The sequence below is a fragment of the Miscanthus floridulus genome, chromosome 10 (genome assembly GCF_019320115.1).
Source record: "Miscanthus floridulus cultivar M001 chromosome 10, ASM1932011v1, whole genome shotgun sequence".
Lineage (NCBI taxonomy): Eukaryota > Viridiplantae > Streptophyta > Magnoliopsida > Poales > Poaceae > Miscanthus > Miscanthus floridulus.
In genome coordinates, this window is record NC_089589.1 from 65,847,635 (window position 1) to 65,872,521 (window position 24,887).

Consider the following 24,887-nt stretch of genomic DNA (forward strand, 5'->3'; position numbering starts at 1 on the left):
GTTTACTACTATAGATGAGTGTTGTGAACTTAAGCTTGACTGGCACATGCGGTTCAAAATAATCAAGGGGATTTGTGAGGGTCTAAAGTATATGCATAAGGATTTAGAAGAACCTATTTACCATTTTGACCTCAAACCTGACAACATATTGCTAGATAAGGATATGGTTCCAAAGATTACAGATTTTGGTTTGTCCAAGATCTTGGTCAAGACAGCACGGACCACCCACAATCCTTATGGAACGCTGTAAGTCGAATACCTCTACTGAACTTATCTCTTTTATAACTTAACAAACTCGGTGCATTACAAATTCATTGCATGTGATGCAATGCAGTGGTTACCAGCCACCAGAATACATCCACGGAGGTGAAATTTCAGGAAAGTTTGACATATTCAGCTTGGGTGCTGTAATGATAAGGATAGTGTCAGGGCCCATGGGCTACCCTAAAAGTTCCGACATGCCTTCATATGAGTATATTGATCAAGTAAGAAATGATACATCTTAATATCAGGACCATTTTTAATCTAATTATACATCATATTTACATTGAAATAGTATCTACCTGCTTGACAATTTGATTTATCAGGTCCGAGAGATCTGGAGGAACAAGTTGCACGAAACTTGCAGTAGTAGTGATTCCCTGCTTGAAGCATACTGCAGCCAAGTTGAGACATGCACTCAGATAGCATTGAAATGTATGGACAAAGAAAGTCAGAAAAGGCCTGACATAGTGAAGATCACTGAGAAGCTTAATGAGATTGAAATTGGGGCTGACAAGGTAATTAATATCATTTGTGAAGGCATATGCTGGGTATCTAGGTCAGGGACATAGTCTTACTATATGTCCAATGATGTAATCAGTTCACTTTGTTTTGTTCTCCTATCATATTAGTAATTTCTTCTCAAAAAGTGTTCATCACTACATAATTCAAGAGCCTAATACAATTTCTCGAGCCTCCAGAATGAGGGTTAAACCTAGTGCTGATTCCTCAATGTATCTAGTTATTTACCTAGCTATTTACTATTCACTGTCTAGTAGTTTTCAATTGATGCCTTAGCATCCAAGTAGTATCTACTTTATGCAGTTAGAATATGTTGTAGTGGTTGAGGACCTTCTTGTATCCCAAGTTTGCTTTTGCCTATATAATTCGATGAAGCGGCCTATGGCCAAGCTGCCCTCTGGCAGGAACCAAATTCCCCACTTTTGAGTGTTACCTGGCTAACAATTGGTATCTACAGCCTAGGTTTTGCTAGAGCTAGAGCCATGTCCACCTCCAGCGAGCGTGTGCGCCACGTAGCCGCCGCCGCCAACGCCGACAACGGAGCGGTGATCAACCCCGCTGCTGGTGTGGCGGATCCGGACGCTGATCCATCCCAGTGCTTGGTTGCTGCAGAGGCCGCAGCCACACAGGCGATCGAGACGGCCAAGCAGGCAGCGGCAGCGGCCACAGTTGCCGCACTGCACGTGGAGATGGGAGAGGCAGCCTAGAGGATCGCGGAGTCCTAACTGATGCCATGTTCCATCACCGTCGTCGGAGCGCCATTGTGGACGCGGAGGCCGTCGCGGGTCTCCTGCGGCCATCCAGACGGTGCACAAGGAGTCCGGCGTGGGCGCGCCATGGCCGATGCTCACGAAGAGCAACTACCACGAGTGGAGCCTGCTGATGAAGGTCAAGATGTAGGCTCGCCAGCTCTGGGAGGCTGTCGAGGGCAGCGTGGTGCCGTACCACGACGATCGGCGGGCGCTTGAGGCTATCCTCGCCACCGTGCCTACAGAGATGGGAGCTCCGCTCGCCGACAAGGCCATGACCAAGGAGGCATGGGACTCCATTGCCGTGGCACACATCGGTGTTGATCGGGTCCACCGGGCGACGTTGTAGCGGCTACGTCGTGACTGGGAGAACCTCTCCTTCCGCCCCGGTGAGCAAGTTGAAGATTTTGCGCTCTAGCTTACCACCCTGATGCAGCATATGGCCCGCTATGGTGACGAGGACCTCATGGAGGCGCGCGGTGCCGAAGTACTCCCAGCTAGTGATCACGATAGAGACGCTCCTCGACTTCGAGGAGCTCACTATTGAGGAGGTCACCGGGAGGCTAAAGATGGTGGACGATTGTGATGAAGCACCTCCCACCGAGCCAATCACCGTCGGTGGCAAGCTGATGTATACCAAGGAGCAGTGGCTCGCTTGGCAGAAGGAGAAGAAGGGAGGAGGAGAAGGCTCTAGCCCCACCAGCTCATCCAAGGAACGCCACTAGTGTCCTCGTGGTGGCAAGAAGGGGAAGCCGAAGGGTGATCGTGACGGCGACGGGCAAGGGGAGAAGGCAGCGGTGGCGCAGGGTGAACCGCAACGACACCCTGCCTCAACTGCTTTCACGCCGGTCACTGGGCAAAGGATTGCCCCCATCCTCGACGTGAGCGTGGCGGAGTAGCGCACGTCGTAGAAGCAGAGGAGGATGAGGCGGCTCTCTTCCTCGCCCATGGCTTCCTGGAGTAGGATGTAGAGATGAACGGCGGGAAGGTGCAAGCTTCAGGCTTCTGCTCCAAGACCGACGCCTCCCTCGACATCGAGGAGCCACGGGCCCGTGCCTTCCTCAACACCGACTCTAGCAAGGACAAGCTCGATGGATGGTGCCTCGACAGTAGTGCCACCCACCCACATGACCGGCCATTGCGAGCTCTTCTCTGACCTCGACACCTCTGTTCGTGGTTCAGTGAGATTCGGTGACACGTCAAGGGTGGAGATTCAAGGCATGGGCTTGATCGTGTTTGAGGGCAAGACCGGCGAGCACCACGTCTTACATGACGTCTACTACATTCTCGGCGCTGCGCAACTCCATCATGAGCCTTGGCTAGCTCGATGAAGGCGGTCCAAGGTGGAGATCGACAAGGACATGCTCAGGAATTGGGATCGCCATCTGGCCCAAGCCGCCTATATGTCCTCCACCTTGAGACGGCGTGACCACTCTGCCTCGCCACAAGGAAGGATGATGAAGCCTGGCGCTGGTACTAGCGGTTCGGCCACCTCCACTTCGAGGCGCTTCACAAGCTCGGCAAGGAGGCCATGGTGTGCGGGATGCCGGCGATCAACCACGTCGAGTAGCCCTGCAACACCTACTCATGATGAAGTAGCGTCGGCTCCCTTTCCCCGCCAAGCAGTGTACCGTGCGCAGGAGCAGCTCGAGCTTGTTCATGGTGATCTCTGTGGACCCATGATGTCGGCGACTCCAGGTGGGCGACGCTATTTCCCATTGCTGGTGGATGACACATCCCGCTTCATGTGGGCCATCTTGCTGCTGTCCAAGGATGCTGCCGTGGATGCCATCAAGCAGGTCCAGGCTATGGCAGAGAAGGAGAGCGGCCATAAGCTCCGGGTGCTGCGCACTGACAACGACATCGAGTTCACCATCGTAGAGTTTGCTGCCTACTACACCGACGAGGGCATCCAGCGCCACTTCTCAGCGCCCTACTCTCCTCAGCAGAATGATGTGGTCGAACGCTAGAATCAGACTATGGTCGCCATGGCCTGGTCGCTGCTGAAGTAGAGGAGGATGCCGGCCAAGTATTGGGGGGAGGCGGTGATGATAGCAGTTCACCTGCTCAATCACTCACCGACTCGAAGCTTGCTGGGCAAGTTCCCCTATGAGGCCTGTCACAAGCGCACGCCGGCGGTCAACCACCTAAAGACCTTCGGCTGCGTCGCCTACACCAAGGAGTGGAACCAGCTCGGGAAGCTCAACGATCGCGACAAGCCTGGCGTCTTCATCGAGTACGTAGAAGGAGCGAAGGCTTCCCACATCTTGGACACAGTGACACATCGCGTGAAGGTTGCCCGCGACATCGTCTTTGACGAGGGCCATGGCTAGGACTGGTCCACACTAGACCCTAGCAGCTCGACATTGGCAGCGAGTGACTTCACCTTCGAGTACTGGTGGCCTAGAGGAGCAGGGGGAGCACAGAGTGCATCTCCGGTGGCGGCTGGAACTACATCACCAGCGTCACCACCACTTGCATCGCACTCACCGTCACCAAGTCCAGGGAGCCTGGAGGGACATCGGCAGCTGCGGCTACTCCTCCAGTACCACAGCTGGCTACACCACCACCACCTCTGTCATCCTCTGCTTCCCCTGCTACCTCACCTACACCAGCGGTAGCAGCAAGCGACTGGCGATCAAGTGGAGTATGCCACGCTGTTGGAGGATGATGAGGATCGTCTCGACGCCTACTACTATGATGAGCCCCTATGCTACCACACGATGATGAACATCATCGGCGATCAGCCTCCGCCTCCACCGCCGCAACGTCTCTTCATCGAGCTGCATCTGACGCACATTGGTGAGCCTGCCAACTTCGCCGAGGCACAAGGTGATCCGGTAAGGTGAGTGGCAATGGAGCAAGAGATCAAGTCCGTGGAGCAGAATCGCGCCAGGGAGTTGGTGGCACTGCCCGATGGCCATCGCCCCATCATCCTAAAGTGGGTGTTTGTTGACGGTCACTAACATCAATTATAAACCATCAACATAACCTGCATATGTACTTAATTTCATCACCAAACATAGGTATAGGGGTCTAAACTAATAAATTCCACGAGTTTTGGTGAATCTGTGTTTTCAGCAGGGTTTATCAAGAAAACCGTCAAGGGGGACCTATTCGTCAATGGAAATTATAGAATTCCGCCACGTAAACAGCATGGAAAGATTCTAGAAGACTCTAGGAGGCTCTCCACTGAAGCAGACCCCGAGGGGATGCCATGTGTGGCTAGCCAACCCCACCAACAGGCTGGCCGGCCTATGGGTCCCACCAGTCAGCCTCTGCTTTGAAAGTCAGTTCTCCACCGCCTCCTAGATTGCATCTACACTGTTCTTTCAAGTCGGTTTGATCCGAGGGTCTAGAATTAACGCTCTGACCTATATATATGAGCCCCTACCCCCCTCCGTCAGTAGATCCCTGAAACCCTAATTCATATCATAAGGATCAGAGCCAGCTATTAAGAGAAGATTAGTCCTCCATAGGTTTTAGTCTTATGATTAGAAATTGTGAGATAGAGACTAAGGGAAGAGTTTAGAGTTGGTGCTGGCCTATCGGTGTTCTCTCTACGGCTTGTACCTTGGCAGATCCAAGTTCTACTTGAGCTTGCCTTCGAGATTTCTTTGGTAATCAACTTCTAATTCGAGTAAGCATCTTGTTTATATTGTTCATTAGGATCACGACTCTTTTGAGTGCTTTATTCCTGTTCTAGAGGGAATAGAGTATTAATCATAAGTGTAAGTGTGGTGCTTAGACTTGGGTTAATCGTGGATGCACCCTGCATTTCAGAAGGCGGTAGATCATGTGTGTGACATCAGTTCTATATAGCATGTATTATATAGCTTCGTTGATCCTTTGTAGTCCACCTCCCATTAGTAGACGCAAGTAGGACGCAGTTGCGAAGGAAAGCATCCTCTGTTGGTGTCTTTTCCTAGTAATGTCTCTAGTTGAATAGTAAAAGACATAGCTTACCCAAGTCAGAACTAGAGAACCTTAGTTATCCTCTCTATGCTCCTGTTTATCCTAACCTTATTGCTACCCTTAGTTAAGTTAGACCATAGTTAGTCTCACATATTTCCCTATGGATACGATACTTGGAATACCTCCGGGTGAAAGCTACAGCGGTATCCGTGCGCTTGCGGATTTATTTGTGTGCGTTAATTTATACAACAAGCTTTCTAGCGCTGTTGCCGAGGAAATGGTTGCTGAATTAACTACATGCCTAGCTTAACCTTTTATCTTTTATTCTTTCTTTTGTTTTAATTTTTCTTTTAGCATGGATTTCACTCCTATCTATCAATATGCTAAACCCACGAGCGCAAGTCTAAAGCCACCAGAATTCTCAGAGCCTATCATAACACCTGGTTATAAGCTGCGCCCATGTTTAATAAAACTGATTCGGGATAAATCCTTCTCTAGAGGAGGCAATGAAAACCCATACTCACACCTACAAGAGTGTGAACAGACCTGTGCATGCTTGTGTATTGCTGGCATGTCTGACAAGACCTTAAGCTGGAAGTTGTTTCTGTTCTCTATGACGGGAAGAGCTAAAACATGGTATAGTCAAACCGTAGGAAGCATGCAAGGAGATTAGGAAATGCTATGCTCTAAATTTTCTTTACGTTTCTTTCCCATCTCTAAAGTGGTTAGCCTTCAAAAAGAGGTTCTAAGTTTTAGACAATTAGAAGAAGAATCTCTTGATACATCGTGGGATTGTATTAACGAACTCATCATCACTGGCCCGGACCTTGCCATTCAAGACCCTGTACTTCTTCAACATTTTTACATGGCTCTTACCAAGGACTCCATAGAATCCGTTGATGCGGCCTCTAAATGAGCTTTCCTTCATTTGTCTATTAGTGAAGTAAGGGCTATGCTTGATAAAATTAGTGGAAAGATTTCATGCACTAGCATTCATAATGAACTCCCTGAGAAAGAGAAGAAATTATCTTCCGATCAAGAAGAGGAAATTTTGAAAGCCAAATCACAACCACTTCCATTCTAAGATTTGACTATCAATCCTGAACCACCAATACCCCAAAATCCCCCAAGAGAAGAAGGAATTCCACCTTTGGAAATCCCTGTTGAAATTAAGGATGACCTCTTTGGTGCTGATTTTGGAAGAGCATTAAATTCTCATCTTCATAAGAGACCTTCGAGCGAATATAATTCAAATCTTCTCAAGAAGGGATCTCTTAGAAAGTGTCCTTATTCCCATATAGGACATTGGAAAGAATTCAAGGATGGCATGTCAAGTGATGCCATAGAAGGAGAGCTGAGCCATCTAGAAGCCATTCCTATCCTCTCCCCTTCTATGCCCACATTAGATGTCTTATCTAAACGCATCTCTCAACCCATCCTTGACCCTGATGATCCCTCTTATGCTCTTTCTCCTAAGACTCATGATGACCCTAGAAATACACTAAGACAACTAAAACATAGGAGTCATGAAGGCCACAAGGAAGACCAAGAAGAGCAACAACAATGGCTGGAGGATATTAAGAACTGATGTGCTGTTGCCATTGAATGGATGGACGAGGTCTTGGACAAGATCTACCCAAGAGTCATCAAACGAAGGGAAATCTTAGACAATAAAACGACCAATGAATGTCATAGGCATGGAATGATGGAGACAATGTTTCCACCTATAGACATTCATGAAGAAACACCCTTAGAGCTTGAAAAGGAAGATTACATCAATGAGCATGGAAGCTACTTCATAAACACCTCATCAAATCCATGCTCGTATGAGAAATTTCCTGAATCAATTAGTCTCTCCAACATTGCCACACATGAGATCTTCATCCCCCTCGTACTCTCTATCCATAAAGACTTTGAAAGGGTGATTGTAGATGCATATGTTTATCATAAATATTGCAAATCTCGTTGGCATAAATCTTGAGATAGGTACACAAATGTTGGTGATGGAAGGGAAACCACTTCACCAATTAGAAGCGAAATTCGAAGGTTTCCCAAGGACGAGCTTCTGTCCTAAAACAAGCACTTTTGGGAGATATCATGAACTTTCACCTTTTGCTGTGATGTCTTTGTGAAGTGAGCATAGAAATATAATTGTAAAAATATTTCTTTGGGTATTTTTGTCACTAACTATTACAGGGCTGAAGCAAAAAGAATAAGGGATGACAACGCAAGGTATGTCCAACCAATTATCATGCAACATTTAATCACATCCATCCAAACTTGATTTTTTCTGCAAAATTCAAGCTAGGGGTCAGACTTCTCTAAAAAATCTCTTGCCATATTGCTAAATTATTTTGGTTGTCTCTACCTTTAAGACATGCTCAATTTGCTAAATAATAGACGTCATCTCCATTTGAGTAAATCTCTATAGTGCTTTCATGTTAGCTTTGTCTGCCATAATAAGTTTGGTTTGGGTGTACTCGGCATACTTCCAAAGGTTTTTTAAATTAAGCGAGGTGCTTAGGTTAAAATGTCTTCCTTAATCAAATTAGACATGGAGTCCAGTTTGGTTATTGAACTAAAAATTGCTTGAGCAGATACTGAATATTTTGTTGGACTAACCCCTATAGAAAATTCTCAATTCAATTTGGGTAAGTCACGAGATGAATTCAAATTGAAGATGAAGCAAGGCACATGTCGAACTCTACTAACATCGCGCAAAGAAGACACAACTCATTCATCATGGATGAAAGAACTGTAAGTATCAAAGATCATTCACTTTGTCTTTAGCTACAAGTTACCTTTGCCTTGAAGCCATGCTTGTATAGAACATGATAAACAAAAACTATGCTAAAATAATTCTAACACTATCTTTTCATTAGCATAGAGGGAAATTACAAAATTCTGGATAAATAACCCATGTTTCAAAATTGTATTTTCCTTCAGGTATGTGTTGTCCACTAATCCTTTGCAAGCATAAAACAATGAGTGAGGCAGAAGGTCTAACAAGGTGTCAAAAGATCGAAGAGCAGAAAGATGGCATGACAAAAGGATGAGAAAGAAAGGGTGCAATCTAGGAGACAAGAAGTTCATGAACAACTCAAGATGCGAGGCTAGCCAAAAAAGGAAAACTTCAAGCAAATAGGAAGGACCATCACGAGTCATTTACTCTTTGTCACATGATGTCATCACACTCCAATGACAAAGGTAACATCCTTAGGTAAATGGTCATTATTTAAAAAGTTTTTCCTTGATTCTGGTAGGCACATAAATAAGAAACAAAATATGTTTGAGTTACAATTTACTTGATCAAACCTAACTAGCTTAACATGTCTTGTTCTTTAAGCTTGTTACTAGCACCATTTTCTTGAACTCATAGTCTTAACCAAATGAGCTAAAACATTGCACATCTTATCTCTGGAAGATGATAGTCATAATCATGTAAAGATTGATATGTTATGTAGAGATAGACAATTCTTCCATGGGTTAAGAAACTCAACCCTTTTGGCCTAATATACTTGAATGCAACATTCATACTCAATCTTTTGATCTTACCACCCATGTTATAATGGAACAAAGCACATAACATCAACTTCATCTTGTTCAATGTGCCTAAGGTTAGAGAAGAATAAGGAAAGTTTTGGTTCTGTCGGTGTCTTGTCACCAACAGAGCCCATGCACTTGATCTCTACCTTGTCTTATGAGCAGGACACACTTCAAGCAAAGTGTGGGGGAAGACAGTCAACTCTCTAATGTCTACACGAGAAGGTTCTAAACCTATCAAACCAAAATCAAAACTCAAAACCATGACGGGTTTGGCAGAAGAAGGTGACATCACCATTAGATGCATCATCACAAGAATCCTCATCTTCAGAGCAAACCGTGATACTTGATCAATGAACTTCACAAGGAGAAGTTCGGTTCGAAGGACTTACAATACCGAACCCTCACCGAAAGAGCTAGCTTGGGGGAGAAGCATTCCCGTGTATCCAGGTAAGTATTCTTTCTCCTTTTGTTTTAGTTTTAGTTTTTTTAAATATTTAAAAAATGATAAATGAAAAAAAAAATAAAAATTTATCTTTGTAGTTATAGTAGTAATGTGTGATCTAGTAAAATTGAAAGCAAAATAAAAATGTGTGTCTAGTTTGTTTTAATTTGTTTTTGAGAGCTGAATAAAATAAAGAAGACTCAGAATAATCTCTTAATGGAAATGATGAATAGTTGCTCTCTTGTAATTTCTTTCAAGTACCTAGTTTTCAGCCTTGAATTCTCCCGAGTTTTGGATAAAATTGTTTTGATATAAGGATTTACTCTGAACTTGAAACTTGTGGATAACATATGCTTGATCTAAGTATAGGTAATTGACGGATATGATATGAGAAGGTCTGAGCTACTATTTATCTTGTTCCAAGTGACACTAAAGTTCTGGAGATTTATTTTTTGAAAATCACAAAAATATTACGTGATGAGTTCTTGTATGACAAAGCTTGAATTCCCACCAAAGCCATACATGTTATTTAAGCTAGGAAAACTTTCACATATATGCTGCTTGCTTTTGCATAGAGTTTTGTCAAGCTTTGTTGACCCTTATGAGAGGTTTGTCATGCTCTTAAAATCAAGATCACGTACACACCACCCAATATATGCAATACTCCTACACTAAGGGTAGGCGCAGAAACATGCCTTCCATCTAGATCCACCCAAAAATGTTCTACTCCTACACTAGGAGTGAACAAAAACATGCTTGTTAGGTTTTTCATCCACAAAATAAATGCTCTAAAGTTCTTGTTGCTATCTCTCAAAAGTTTTGTTATAGAAAATAGGCATGGGCTATGCAAAAGTTATTCATACAAAAAGAGAAAAGAAAAAAAAAGAAGTTGAGAAAAAAATGAACAAGTCTCTGAGATATCTAAAACAATGGGTACTCAGATGCCCGCCTAAAAAAAGAGAGATGAATAAGATAGCCCCTGCTCTCTAGTAAGTGTTTCTAAGTTTCAAAAGAGAGATAAGTTTTCAAGAAGCATAGTAGAATTAGGTTAGCCACCATATATCCACACACATGCACATATTGATTTGATTGTATGACTCATCTCTCTTTGGATTCGAGATTTGACTTTATAATATATGCATTGCAAGTATGCTCTAGCTTTCTCCCTACCTATGAACTCCACATAAGCCTTAGTGGTAGGAAGAGAAAAAGGCATAACATCTTTATTGTCTTAGCGATGATCCACAAATACCACATATATTGAGAGACTTGAGAGTGTTATACAATAGAATCTCTGAGTTTTATTTTGAAAACTTATAAAAAACTCTAGAACAATGGTTGAATAAAGAACTTGAGACATAGTGCTTGACTTAATCGTTCTATCTTTCAATTACTTAAGACCTAAGTGAAGGCTAAGAAGCCCCATGGTTGAAGGTAATATGGGTAAGTTTGAAAGTCAGATCAGTTTATTCTAATCTAGAGGAGAATTCTTGATTGAACGGATGTGTACTTTTGAGGTGTGAAAGCATTGTAGCAACTCCTGATCCATTGCTGAGTTTAGCTTTGCTCTTGGACTGGCAAAGGTTAAGCTTGGGGGAAATTATTGATGGTCCCTAACATCAATTATAAACCATCAACGTAACTTGCATATGTACTTAATTTCATCACCAAACATAGGTATAAGGGTCTAAAGTAATAAATTCCACAAGTTTTGGTGAATCTATGTTTTCGTCAGGGTTTATCTAGAAAACCGTCAAGGGGACCTATTCGTCAAAGGAAATTATAGAATTCCGCCGCGTAAATAGCGTGGGAAGATTCTATAAGACTCTAGGAGGCTCTCCACCGAAGTAGACCCCGAGGGGCTACCATGTGGGGCCTATTGGCCCCACCTATAGGCCAGCCGGCCTATGGGTCCCACCAGTCAGCCTCTGCTGCGAAAGTCAGTTCTCCACCACCTCCTAGATTGCATCTACGCCGTTCTTTCAAGTCGGTTTGATCCGAGGGTCCATAATTGATGCTTCGGCCTATATATACTAGCCCCTACCCCCCTCCCTCAGCAGATCCTTGAAACCCTAATTCATATCATGAGGATTAGAGCCAGCTATCAAGAGAAGATTAGTCCTCCATAGGATTTAGTCTTATGATTAGAAATAGTGAGATAGAGAGTGAGGGAAGAGTTTGGAGGAGGTGCCGGCCTGTTGGTGCTCTCTCTATGGCTTGTACCTTGGCGGATCCAAGTTCTACTTGAGCTTGCCTTTGAGATTTCTCTGGTAATCAACTTCTAATTCGAGTAAACATCTTATTTATATTGTTCATCAGGATCATGACTCTTTTGAGTGCTTTATTCTTGTTCTAGAGGGAGTAGAGTATTAATCATAAGTGTAAGCGTGGTGCTTAGACTTGGGTTAATCTAGGATGCACCCTACATTCTGGAAGGTGGTAGATCACGTGTTGATCCTTTGTAGTCCACCTCCCATCTATAGGTGCAAGTAGGACACGGTTGCAAAGGAAAGCATCCTCTACTGGTGTCTTTCCCTAGTAATGTCCCTAGTTGAATAGTAAAAGACATAGTTTACCCAAGTCAGAACTAGAGAACCTTAGTTATCCTCTCTACGCTCCTGTTTATCCTAACCTTGTTGCTACCCTTAGTTAAGTTAGACCGTAGTTAGTCTCACATGTTTCCCTGTGGATACAATACATGGAATACCTCTGGGTCAAAGTTTCAGCGGTATCCATGCGCTTGTAAATTTATCTGTGTGTGTTAATTTATACCAACAGTGTTCAAACTCAAGAGGTCGGGCTGGGCGTAGTGATCAAACACAAGGCGCGGCTGGTGGCGTGCGGCTTCGTCCAGCAGGAGGGGATTGACTACGATGATGCTTTCGCTCCTGTGGCACGCATGGAATTCATCTGAGTTCTCCTCACGCTGGCGGCTCAAGAGGGCTGGTGCGTCCACCACATGGATGTGAAATCTGCCTTCCTTAATGGCGACCTCAAGGAGGAGGTGTACATGCAGCAGCCACTTGGCTTCACCATCGCTGGAGAGGAAGGGAAGGTATACTGCCTCCGTAAGGCTCTCTATGGTCTGCGGCAGGCTCCGCGTGCCTAGAACGCAAAGCTGGATGCCACGCTCAAGGACATGGGCTTCCGGTAGAGCGCGCACGAGCCAATGATGTACCGACGGGCAGCAGGCGCTCTGTCCTACTCATCGGCGTCTACGTCAATGACCTCATCCTCACTGGTGAGGAGGAACATGAAGTGGAACCGTTCAAGGCGCAAATGAAGAGGATCTTTGACATGAGCGACCTCAGCCTCCTCAGCTTGTAACTCGGCTTCGAGGTGCGCCAAGATGCCTGTGGCATCACCCTCTACCAGACACACTACGCCAAGCGCATCCTCGAGCTCGGTGGCATGGCTGGCTGCAACCCTGCCCATTCTCCAATGGAGGAACGACTGAGGCTTAGCAAACATGGCACGGGGGAGGAGGTCGACCCCACGCACTACCGGTGGCTCATTGGCAGTCTGTGCTACCTAGTGCACACTTGCCCAGACCTGGCGTTCGCCGTCGGGTTCGTCAACCGGTTCATGGAGCGGCCCATGGTGGAGCATCAATAGGCTGTCAAGCGCATTCTTCGGTATGTGGCGGGCACACTCGACTTCGGTCTTCACTTCACCAGGTGTAGGGTCAAGATGGCCGACTAGAGGGGGGGGGGTGAATAGTCCTTTCTAAAAATTAATCGTGCTGGCTAACCGAAACAAATGCGGAATTAAAATTATCGGTCTAGCCAAGACTACACCTCTCTATCTAAGTTCACAAGCACCTTATAAAGATCCTAAAGAGGCAATAAAGGTGCCGGGCTAGCTAATGCTCACCTATCCAATTCTTGCTTGCAAGGTCATACAAACCTATGCAACTAGTACTTCAAACAAACCGAGGAGCACCTACACAATCTAGTAAGCAAAAGCACAAAGCCACCTAAGCTCACTAGCAATGCTGAATAACAAGGCTACACAAGACAAATTAGAGAGTGCAAATTACTTAGCTACACAAACTAAGCAATGTGACTAACAAGGTTACTCAAACCGAATTAGTCACTCAAGGGAGCTACTTTTATGCTACACAAGCAAGAAGGTAACTAGCAAACTACACAAGCTAACTAATTACAAGAGCAACTACACAAGCGCAATGTATATGAAAGTAAATACAAGCTTGTGTAACGGAGATGCAAACCAACGGGAGGACAAGGATGACACGGTGATTTTTCTCCCAAGGTTCACGTGTTTGCCAACACGCTAGTCCCCGTTGTGTCGACCGCTCACTTGGTGGTTCGGTGGCTAATTGGCATCACCCACCAAGCCCACATGTTGGGCACCGTAAGAACCTACCCCAAAAGTGAGGGTAGCTCAATGACACGCTCTACTAGTGTTGCTCTACGCAGCTCCCGTAGGGTGAGCACAATCCCCCTCACAAATCCTCCTCCGGAGCAACGCACAATCTTCTTGAACGCTTCAACGGAGTCACAAGGCACCAAGCCATGTAGGAGGTGGTAACCACCAAGAGTAACAAGCACCACCAGATTACAACTCGATCACCTAGTGCCACTCGATGCAACCTCATGATGCAATGCAGTAGAATCGCTCACTCACTCGATCGGATGAACATTATCAAGCTCAAGTGAGTTTGAGGGCTCCCAAGCACACCTACACAATCCACCAAGGCTCAAGGGTGCTCAGCAACCAGCCCAAGCCTGAGCTCCACCTATATTTATTGCCCCCAAGACAAATAGAGCCATTGGAGCAAAGCTGCTGGTTTCTACGAGGGCATCGGACACGGCGGTGCCCCTCCCAATGGTCGAATTCCAATGGCTAGAAACTAGTCGTTGGTCATAGGACAAGGTGGCGGTAACACCGCCCTAGGGGTGGCGGTGACCACCCAGGCCAACCCTGCGCAAACACCACTCTCTGGAGAAAAGGGGCGGTGCACCGCCACACCCATGGTGGTGCCCCCTTGGCTCAACACCAAACTCGCCAGCCTTGGGAAAACACGGTGGTGGCACCGAATAGCACCTGACGGTGCACCGTCGCGCACAGGGAGGTGCACACCACCACTAACGGTGCCAATGCCCAACACTCCCTTCTCGGCCACTGCCAAAGGATCACCAGACACAGGAGGGTGGTGCCACCCCAACTCCTCCTTCTCGGCCTAGTCCAGCTAGACATCGCCATAGGGGTGGCGGTGCACCGAACAAGGGGAGGCGATGCCACCCAGGCAGGACCCCAAGCCTAGTTTTACCTCCATTTCTTTACCAACTTCTTCACCTTTGCAAATGTGCTAACACCACCAAGTGTTCACCAACTTGTGCATGTGTGTTAGCTTTTCAAAAACATTTCCCAAAGGGTTGGTCACTTCTTTCACCACACCACTCGATCCTAACACGTATGCAAAGTTAGATCGCTCAAGTGGCACTAGATAACCGATATACAAATAAGTTTGCCCCTCTTGATAGTACGGCCCTCTATCCTAAAACCGGTCATAAACTTCTCTACACACCTATGACCGGTGAAATGAAATGCCCAACAAATATACCTTTGCCTTGCGCATTCTATTCCATCTCCTCTGATGTTGATGCAACACATGCACCAACCATATCACAAATGATATGATCCACTTCATATCATCACGTGACCGTATTGGTTCATCGATCTTGACTTCACTTGCTCTTCACCGTTGCCTTCGTCCATCAGTGCCAAGTCTTGCTCAAGCTTCACTGCCATGCGGTCCATCGTTCCAAAGCCTCCAACTTGCCCTTCACGATTGCAACCAGTCCATCAAGCCAAGTCTTGTCTTAATCTTTTCCACCTTAGTCACATGACTCCATGTCATGTCTGATATGCAATGAGCTCCTTCACATGTATGAGCTTTGCAACAAATCTAAGCCATTTCACCTCCATGGCATTGGTTGCTCACACATGATGTACTTATGGACTAATCACCTATGTATCTCACTTAAACACATATTAGTCCACCTAAGGTTGTCACTCAATTACCAAAACCAAACAAGGACCATTCAATCTCACCCCTTTTGGTAATTCATGGCAACTCTACAAAGATATGGAAATTAAGCTCTTTTGGATTCATGTTGCTTGCCCAAGCAATTTTACCATGTGTAAATGATTTTGGACAAGTACAACAAACCCGAATTGGTAGTATGAGCTCCCCCTACATATGTGCTAGAGTGTTTGGTTTGAAGCTCGCACATATGCATAGATTAGAATTGTGGGAGAGTAATTAACACCAATGATGCTAAGGTGTAAAGAATTAACATTTGATGTGTGATACCAATCGGAGTTGCACTTTTAACACCATCCTTAGCACCATACGTAGCTAGACAATAAATACACTAGAAACCCTGTGAGATCAACATTATAAGCAAGGTTCTAGTACCACGTGTAGAAATACAAGTCTAGCTACCATCCTATGCATGCTAGTTATCAAATCATCAATCAAGTTCTATAACTAGCATACACCACACAAGCATGCATATAAAATTTGAAACTTATGCAAAGCAAGCAACCACATGACTATGCATATATCAAATACAAACAAATAAGTTCATAAGCTTGCTCCCCCGACTTGTGTGCTTCCCTTGTCCAATAATTTTGATCCTCTCACATTCTTCAATGTTGCTCCCTCTTTGTCCATGTCCATGTCCAACCTCTACTTCTTTGTCTCAATCTTTCCCAAAGCTTTCATATCTTCGTACAATCTCTCCCCCTTGGTCATCAATTTCCATAAAAGGTGTGCTTCTTATTGATGCAAAGGCTTGCATTTTGGGGTAGATGGTTGACACATGAATCTTGCATTTTTTATGGACACCACTTCATATGTTGGAATGACACCATTTGGATAGCTCTTGAGATACCACACATAGGATCTTTGACCTTGATACCAATCGGTGGGACACCTCCCCCTATGTCATAGCATGGGTCATTCTTTTGCTAAATGTGAGCTCTTGTTGGTGAGGGATGCATTCTTTATTTGATGATCACTTAAAGTTGAGGATCACTTGTGGAACCACCATCTTGCATGATTGATATCATGTGTAGAGATGTGATACCATGTGTACGATTGATTTGTCAATAAAAATCATTTCTTGAACATTTGCTATCTTCATGAGTACCACTTGTAGGATATCACTTGTAAGTTGGCCTAGACACCACTTGTGAATTCTTGATGAAATACTTGAGTCTAGATACCACTTAAAACAATTCAAACTAGATATCCATTTGCATTGTTGTCTTGTGCTTGTACTCTTGTTACTTATCATGAGGTTTTAAGTTGACTTGACCTAAATTGATTTGCCTAAGCTTCCAAGTCCGGTTTGAACCAATGACAAGCTTCTCCACACCTCTTACAAGGGTTATCTTGCCAATGTTGTACTTGTTACTAGTTAGCAATCCAAATTAAATCAAGTACTTGGGTTTACTAGCTGACGAACAAATTCATATACTAACCACTAGATCAATTAATCATTCAAGCAATAGTGGTAGGCTATGAATTTCAAAGATTTTCATTTGTCATGCATGATCCTAATAAGCATGTACTATATGCACTAACCATATACTAGTAAGGAATAAGATGATCATGCATATTACAATGATACCTTTGCTATGTTGGAGTAGAGGATAGTCATTAGATTCCAATTTATTACTCCAATAGCAATGTGAAGTCCAATTATAAGCTTGGTGAAGACCAATCATCATAAATAGAGTCCATTCTTCACCCATATGAATTGAGAACCACTTAAGATCAAGTGCACTATCATGATGTGGTTGACTTGTTTTATACTTTGATCAATGCTTGTATGAGAGAACTATGAGTGTGAATACCACTTGAATTGTCATGACTAGCTCTCTTTTTGGGCGTTGCTTGCTTTTCTTGATCAACCATTTTGATTGCTTCAACTAAGCATCTCAAATGTTCCTCGGATCACCACTTACATATTAGCCTTCCAAGTACCACACTTGGTTTACCTACACATAGGCGGCAAGCCCCTACGCTAGGGAGAAGTGACCTCTCGCCAAAGAACCATTCTAGATACTCACTTGAATTGACTTTGTTTGATTGATCCAAGTGATGGACTTAACTTGATGAGTAATCATGAAACCTTCTTTAAGTCTTTTTTTCTACTTATTTAAGTCCTTTTCTTTCTACCAAATGATCTCCGTAAATCTCTAGAACTTAAACTTCGTCTTCATCTTGAGCTTGATCTTGATCTCCAATTTGAGTACCAAAAGTGTGCCAAGTACACTCCACAATAAAATGGCCTTGCACCATTTTCTTGTCATGCTTCTAGCTCATCTCAAAACCAAACTTAGGTACCTCAATCACTTATAAACATGTTTCCAACTTGAGGACCTTTCAATCAAAGTGACTCTTGATCAATCCAATAGATGTCACTTTTCTAGTAGATTCTGTACTCTTGAAAGAAAAATCTATATCTCCCAATGTACAGATCCAAATACCACAAAATTTGGTGGATATGTGGTTCACTAAGTCATCTATTGGCTGTAAAAATTTGGGCTTCATTTGACTTTTATATTGCTACTAGATTTCAATTATTCCACCACTGCTACATGCTGAAAACTGCTGCACTATAGCTGACAATATCTACTCCAAAATCGAAGCATCTCTTATCCAATACTCATGAAATTTTCACATCATCTTATACCATAAGTATAGAGCATGTACACCAATTTTTATGTCAATCTAATAAGTTTTGATCATTCAAACATGGCTAATTTCACAGCTTACTCAGGTTTTCAAATATAGGACATATTTCAATCACTTGAGCTATACTTCATCAAATGTGAATCAAACTTGAAACTAACTTGTTTGAATACTTTCACAAGATATATATCCATTCCATCCACTCACTAAAGGTCATCTTATGAATTTATCCAACACAAATCAATTCAAACTTGATTACTAAGCATTTATCCATTCAATCATCTTATAGCAAGCCACATATGCATATATATCCAATTCAATCAACTCATATGCACCCAAATGAAATGATCAACTGGAGATATACCTTGGTTAGCTCATGATTATCCAATTAGCAAGCTTCATCTCAAATTCTTGCAAGCCATCAAATAATTCCAATGAATCACCACCAACTTGATCATGCACTTGTATGTTATAGCACTTGGACTTCACTCAATTTGACTTGGCATTGGTTTTGGATATGTACTAAGCTTCATGACTTGAATCAACATATGATGAACAATAAGAAACTTATTGAATCAAGCCTCCAATGCCATGGTACGTACAAACAATCATCTATTTTTTAATAGTATCCAAACTAGTTTGGGTCCTCTCAAGTTAGGAGCAACATACTTAGGCATAGCTTTAAAATGAATAGCGGGATGTTTTGCAATTGCAACCAATGAGGTACCATTGCCATCCTTTCTTAGCATAGAATCATCATCAATTGAAATAGGCTTAGGAGAGTTACCTAGGGGACATGAATGTGCCATGTGTCTCCTTTCCCGTCATGAGTAGCAATTTCTTTTGGTTAGAGCCCTCTCTTCCTTGCTCTTGTGTTGCTTCTCATTGCCTTGCCTCTCATGAGTTGCTTGAGTCTTCTTCTCAAGCTTGGTAGGACACCTGGAGGCAAAGTGTCCCATATGTTCACACTTGAAGAACTTGATGTGAGCATAGACTTTCTTCTCTTCTTGATTCTTGCTCATCATCTTGGCATCATGAATAAGCATTGGATGCCCTGCTCTTCCTCCCCTTCTTGTTTTCTTCTTCTTCATCAAGTCAACACCATCTTCATGGTTGATCTAGATTTGCTCTTGGGGTGTCTTTTCTTGCTCAACTTGTGGCTTTGGTTGAGGCTCTTCTTGTTTCTTCACCAATTGCTTGGTTGGGCACATTGAGGTGAGATGACCCCATGTGCGGCACTTGAAGCATTTGACATGCTTTAGCCTCTACTCTTCTTTCTTCAACTTGAGCTTCTCTTCACTAGGGCAACCATTAGCAAGATGACCCACTTCATGGCATTTGAATCACATGAAATGAGATAGCTTCTCTTGTTCTTGCTTCTTCATCTTTCTTTCTCATTTTCTTTCCCCCTTGGTCATGCTCTTATTGAATCCAATGCCACTCTTGTCACTCTTGTCACCGAAGTTTCTTTGAGTCTTCATCATGTGCTCAAAGATGACTTTTGAGTTGTAGCACCTCTCTAACTTGTTGCTCAAGTTCTTCACTTTATTTTTGAGCTCATTGTTCTCCTTCAAAAGGTTAGTCTCACAAGAAATAGAAATAGAACAAGCATCTATACATGAAGAGCATGGCATATCTAATAAATCATCATAAGAGGTGGATACATGTTTCTTCCCTACATCACAAGAGTTAGTCACATGTTGTGTTTGATCATTTGACTCATGTGATGAGCTCTCATTCTTTTTAAGTTTCTTTGAAAACACTTTAATGAGAGAAGCATATTGTTCTAATAATTCTTCATGAGATGCAAGTAGTGTCTCATGAGTCAGTTTTAGCTCACCATGTGAAGATTTAATAACATCAAGTAAGTGCTTATGTTCTTCGCATGAATTCATTAGAAATGAGTTTTCATTTTCCAATTTCATTGTTTTAGCTTTCCCATTTTCTAAAGACATGGTCATGCTAGCAAGTTTATCTACAAGCTCACATATGAATCAACATGATCAACCACATTTGCATTAGATACCTTGGTATCACCTTGTGACATGAAGCAATGTGGTGTAGTGGATGGGCTTGTAGTAGCATCACAATCATGGCCTGAGCATGAACCATCATCACCAAGGGTGCTTGAGGTAGAATCATCATTTGCATCACTTGAGGCATCACCATCCATCTTGTCAAGTGAACTTGTGGTAGATCGATCATCATCATCATCATCACTTGACCATGAGGTGGAGCAATCTTCCACAATCACCAAATTATGGTCACGCTCGACACACTCATGTGCCTCCTCCTTGGGCTCATCATCATCATCAACATCGGAGACCCTCCCATATATCAAATTGACGTACAACCAAATATCATGGGTGGTCTTCATGTACATGATCTCCCCAAATATCTTATCACTCAAAGATTGATAAAATATGTTAGTAGCTTGGCAATTCGAGATATAGGCATTTCTTTTGCGCTTGAGTTGCATTCTTTTCATCCAACGCATGTGAAAAGCCCACATCTACGATCCACCACATTTGAGGGGAAATAAACTTAAAATTGCATATCATCCAATTTTTCTACCGTGCAAAGTGTGTGCCATCAAAAGTGTATGTACACTCAACATCTAGCCCATAAGCCGCCATCCTCTCGGGTCGGTGAAGACCACAAATGAGAGACCTAGCTCCGATACCACTTGTAGGGTCGAGATGGCGGACTAGAGGGGGTGAATAGTCCTTTCTAAAAATTAATCATGCCGACTAACCGAAACAAATGCGGAATTAATACTATCGGTCTAGCTAAGACTACACCCCACTATCTAAGTTCACAAGCACCTTATAAAGATCCTAAAGAAGCAACAAAGGTGCTGGGCTAGCTAGTGCTCACCTATCCAATTCTAGCTTGCAAGGTCATACAAACCTATGCAACTAATACTTCAAACAAACCGAGGAGCACCTATACAAATCTAGTAAGCAAAAGCACAAAGCCACCTAAGCTCACTAGCAATGCTCAATAACAAGGCTACACAAGCCAAATTAGAGAGCGCAAATTACTTAGCTACACAAACTAAGCAATGTAACTAACAAGGTTACTCAAACCGAATTAGTCACACAAGGGAGCTACTTTTATGCTACACAAGCAAGAAGGTAACTAGCAAGCTACACAAGCTAACTAATTACAAGAGCAACTACACAAGCGCAATGTATATGAAATTAAATACAAGCTTGTGTAACGCCGATGCAAACCAACAGGAAGACAAAGATGACATGGTGATTTTTCTCCCAAGGTTCACGTGTTTGCCAACACGCTAGTCCCCGTTGTGTCGACTGCTCACTTGGTGGTTCGGTGGCTAATTGGCATCACCCGCCAAGCCCACACGTTGGGCACCCCAATAACCTACCACAAAAGTGAGGGTAGCTCAATTACACGCTCTACTAGTGTTGCTCTTCGTGGCTCCCGCGGGGTGTAATGGAGACGGGGATCCCGATCTTCCGTCAGGTGGTGGTAACTATCGTTGTGGCGGAGAATGACACACCGATTCGGCTTCAGATCGAAAGATTGAACCCTGCAATCTTAGCACCACAACTCCTCTGGTTATCAACCAAGACACAGATCCGGTTGACCACGCCAAGAAGGCTAATCCCTGCCTGTGCAACAAAGAACACAAGCAAGAACAAGAAAGAAACCAACCAAATTGCAGATGAATGATTAATCTCACGAGTTGGGGTCTCACAAACCGATGAACGGCGAAACTATTCTTGACATAATAATCTAAGCAAAACCCCAAACCCTAATGACGGTGGCGGCATATGATTATAAAGGTCTTAGGGTTGTCGCCTACCCTGGACGGGCCCCTAATGGGCCCAAACACAATACACAGTCCAACGGACCAAAAGACGGTTTTGCAGCACCCTGGCAGATTCTAGACGCTGACTTGATTCGACAATTCCCATTGATTCCAAAGAGATATTGACGTGAGACCACTTGGATTGGCTTCCTTATCAAATTAGGTTTCCATCCATCTGTGGATCATTGAAAACGGAGTTCGGATGCGTCTTGGGTGACCAGTTTAAGGCAGACTAGTCCTGGAAACCGAGGCAGACTCGAACTTGAGTTGCTTTGGGCCTCCACCTCGGGGACTCGAACCGAATTAGCCTCGGGACTTCTTCTTGACTTGGACACCCTTGCTGGCCTCCTTCCCCTCCATACCATGCACCAAACATGGTCATATGTATGGGTGTCATGTCCTCATCATCCTCCCCTTCTTGACGAAAAGCCGTCCTCGGTGTCGATTGTGCTTGAAACTGATCCTACATAACATATGTAACACCTCGGGTGTTAGCCTTGCATAACTTGACTTGCATAACATGGGCATGAGCATCAAGCATTCATAAATCATCATTTACAATTGAAACATCTGATCGAAACATATGAAACATTGCTTGTTATTTCATGTTCCTTGTAACATATGCATATGATCATGTGCAAATAAATGCTAGTGTGTAATGTTGGTCACTATAACACCTTAGCTACACTTAGATTAACAAAAGGAACCTTGTTCATGAAGGCTACATTTCATGATCAAGCACTTAAGCGATATTTCATGTGTTGACCTGAATAGCTATATGAGTGACTACTACATGAAATGCTTAAATAACCTTGCAAATTGTTTTAACATGCTTAGAGTATCATTAGGAACGACTTTGGTATTTGGGGCTAGGGCTAAATTGGTCATTTAGCCATAGTTTGAATGTGTATCTTGATTTCAAAGTGACATGTTTGACTAAAGTTGAACTAGGTGTTAGAGACCTTGCATGGAGGAGTTCACTAAAGCAAAGTTGTAGTGTTTGACATAAGGAACAACTTTGATTTTTGGGTCTTTGACTGATTCTGCTCCTAACATGTGTGAATTTGAGTTTCAAAAATCAGAGAAATCATAATTTCTACACTTAGCAAATTTTTGCTAAGTCGTGAACACTGTCAGCCTGACAAGCCGACTTTGAGCATGATTTTACTCGGTTTAGGTTGCGAATTAGAGTATGCTGCCTTAACAAGAGTTGGAGATGGTACATGGTTCTACAACTTCTATTCATTACGTTTGCATGAAGGAGCCACGGTTTAGCCGGTAAATCAACGAGAAAACACGCTGTCAGGCTCGGCCATCGCGCGACTGACGAACTGAATCGCGAATGAACATGGCCGACCGGTTTCAGGCTTTGCACGCCGCGTGTCCCCGGCGGCGGCCGCGCGTCGCCAGCGCCCTGACCGCGCTGGCCACGCCGCGCCTGGGCGTGGCCTTAACCCCGCCAGCGTCCGCCCGAGTCGCCCCGCGCTTCATTTCCCATTTTCTGCTCCGTCTTCCTCGCCGCAGCGACAGCCGAGCTCGGCCCGCACCTCCGCCGTCGCCATAGCCGTCACCAGCTCGTCCTCGCTGCTCCTTCGCCACCGCAATAGCCCCACCGTCTCCCCAGCACCCAGTAGCTTCTTCCCGTGCCCACCATTCGCGTTCGGTAAGCGTCAGCGCCGTGCAAAGGCTCGCCGGAGTTCCGCCGTGAGCCCCGTCGTCGTGGCCACGCCGCCACAGCCCTCCTCCCGCTCCGTTAGCTAGCGCGCTAGGTCCGCCGTAGTACCCTGGTGCTCGTCCGAGCCTTATATCGAGCCACCGAGGTCGTCACCGGCGTTTTGCCGTGGTCCAGCTCCGCCGCCCCGCCATGGCCGCCGCCGTAGCCGCTAGCTCCGATGAGAAGGCCACCCAAGTAGCTCAATCGATGCGTGTAGTCGAGTAGATCATAGTGTGATGATGTCACCGCCGGCGAACTCACCGTCGTCGAGTTCTCGCCGCGCCGTGACGTAGCAGCGCCGCTGCTCTGCTCTGTGTCGATGACACGTGGGGTCCCCTGACCAGCGGGTCCCACCTGTCAGCGACAGCAGTAGAGAGGGCTAATTCATTTTGAATCCAGTTTTTGATTTGTTTTGTTATTTTTGTATCTTCAGTTTGGTAGCTCCAAAAATTGTGAAATAAATATGATTGTGTTGCATAGGAAGTGTAGTATTTAGGAAAAATATGTTCTTAGCTTCAACAGTAGAAATTTCTGGAGATTTAAATAAGGATTTGAAATGTGCTTTTGAATGCATTCAAATTTGTTTATTTTATATCTAGAGTTCCTGTGCTCCAAAAATTATGAAATTTTTGTGGTAGGCTATTCTTGTTATATATGAGCTTGGATAAAAATTTGAGGACCAGTGCATGTGTAGATCTATAGTTATAGATTTTTCTTTTATAAATAGTTAATCCTTGCATGAATTTTTATAAATTAATTATGAGTCCAAAATTCATGAAATTTGTTGGAGGTGATACTAGTACCATATGGATGTTAGGAAAAATAAGAAATCTGTTGCTTGACACTTTTCAATAGGATTTTCCATTTATGCTATTTCAAGCCTTGCTTCCTTATCATTTTTGTATAGGATGTTCTACTTAGTAAAATGACATGAAATTTTTATAGTAGTCCTTTGATAGCATTAGTAAGGCTCTGTAAATTTTTGAGAATTTATTAAGCACATCTGATATATATTTATTATTTAACCTAGATATCTAAATAAAATGATAAAGGCAATTTAATAAATAGTTTGGGCTTTGCCATTATATTATCTTAACTATGTTTGGTATGCTTAAACTGTTGGTAGGTTCTAGGTTGTCAATTTGTGGATGTTACAAAGTAGAGTGCTA

The 24,887-nt window shown here is 43.9% G+C and overlaps 1 pseudogene; it reads left to right on the top strand.

The window, feature by feature from the left end:
* The window catches only part of LOC136488789 (uncharacterized), a 93,916-nt pseudogene that overhangs the window by 1,759 nt on the left and 67,270 nt on the right, over window positions 1–24,887 (top strand).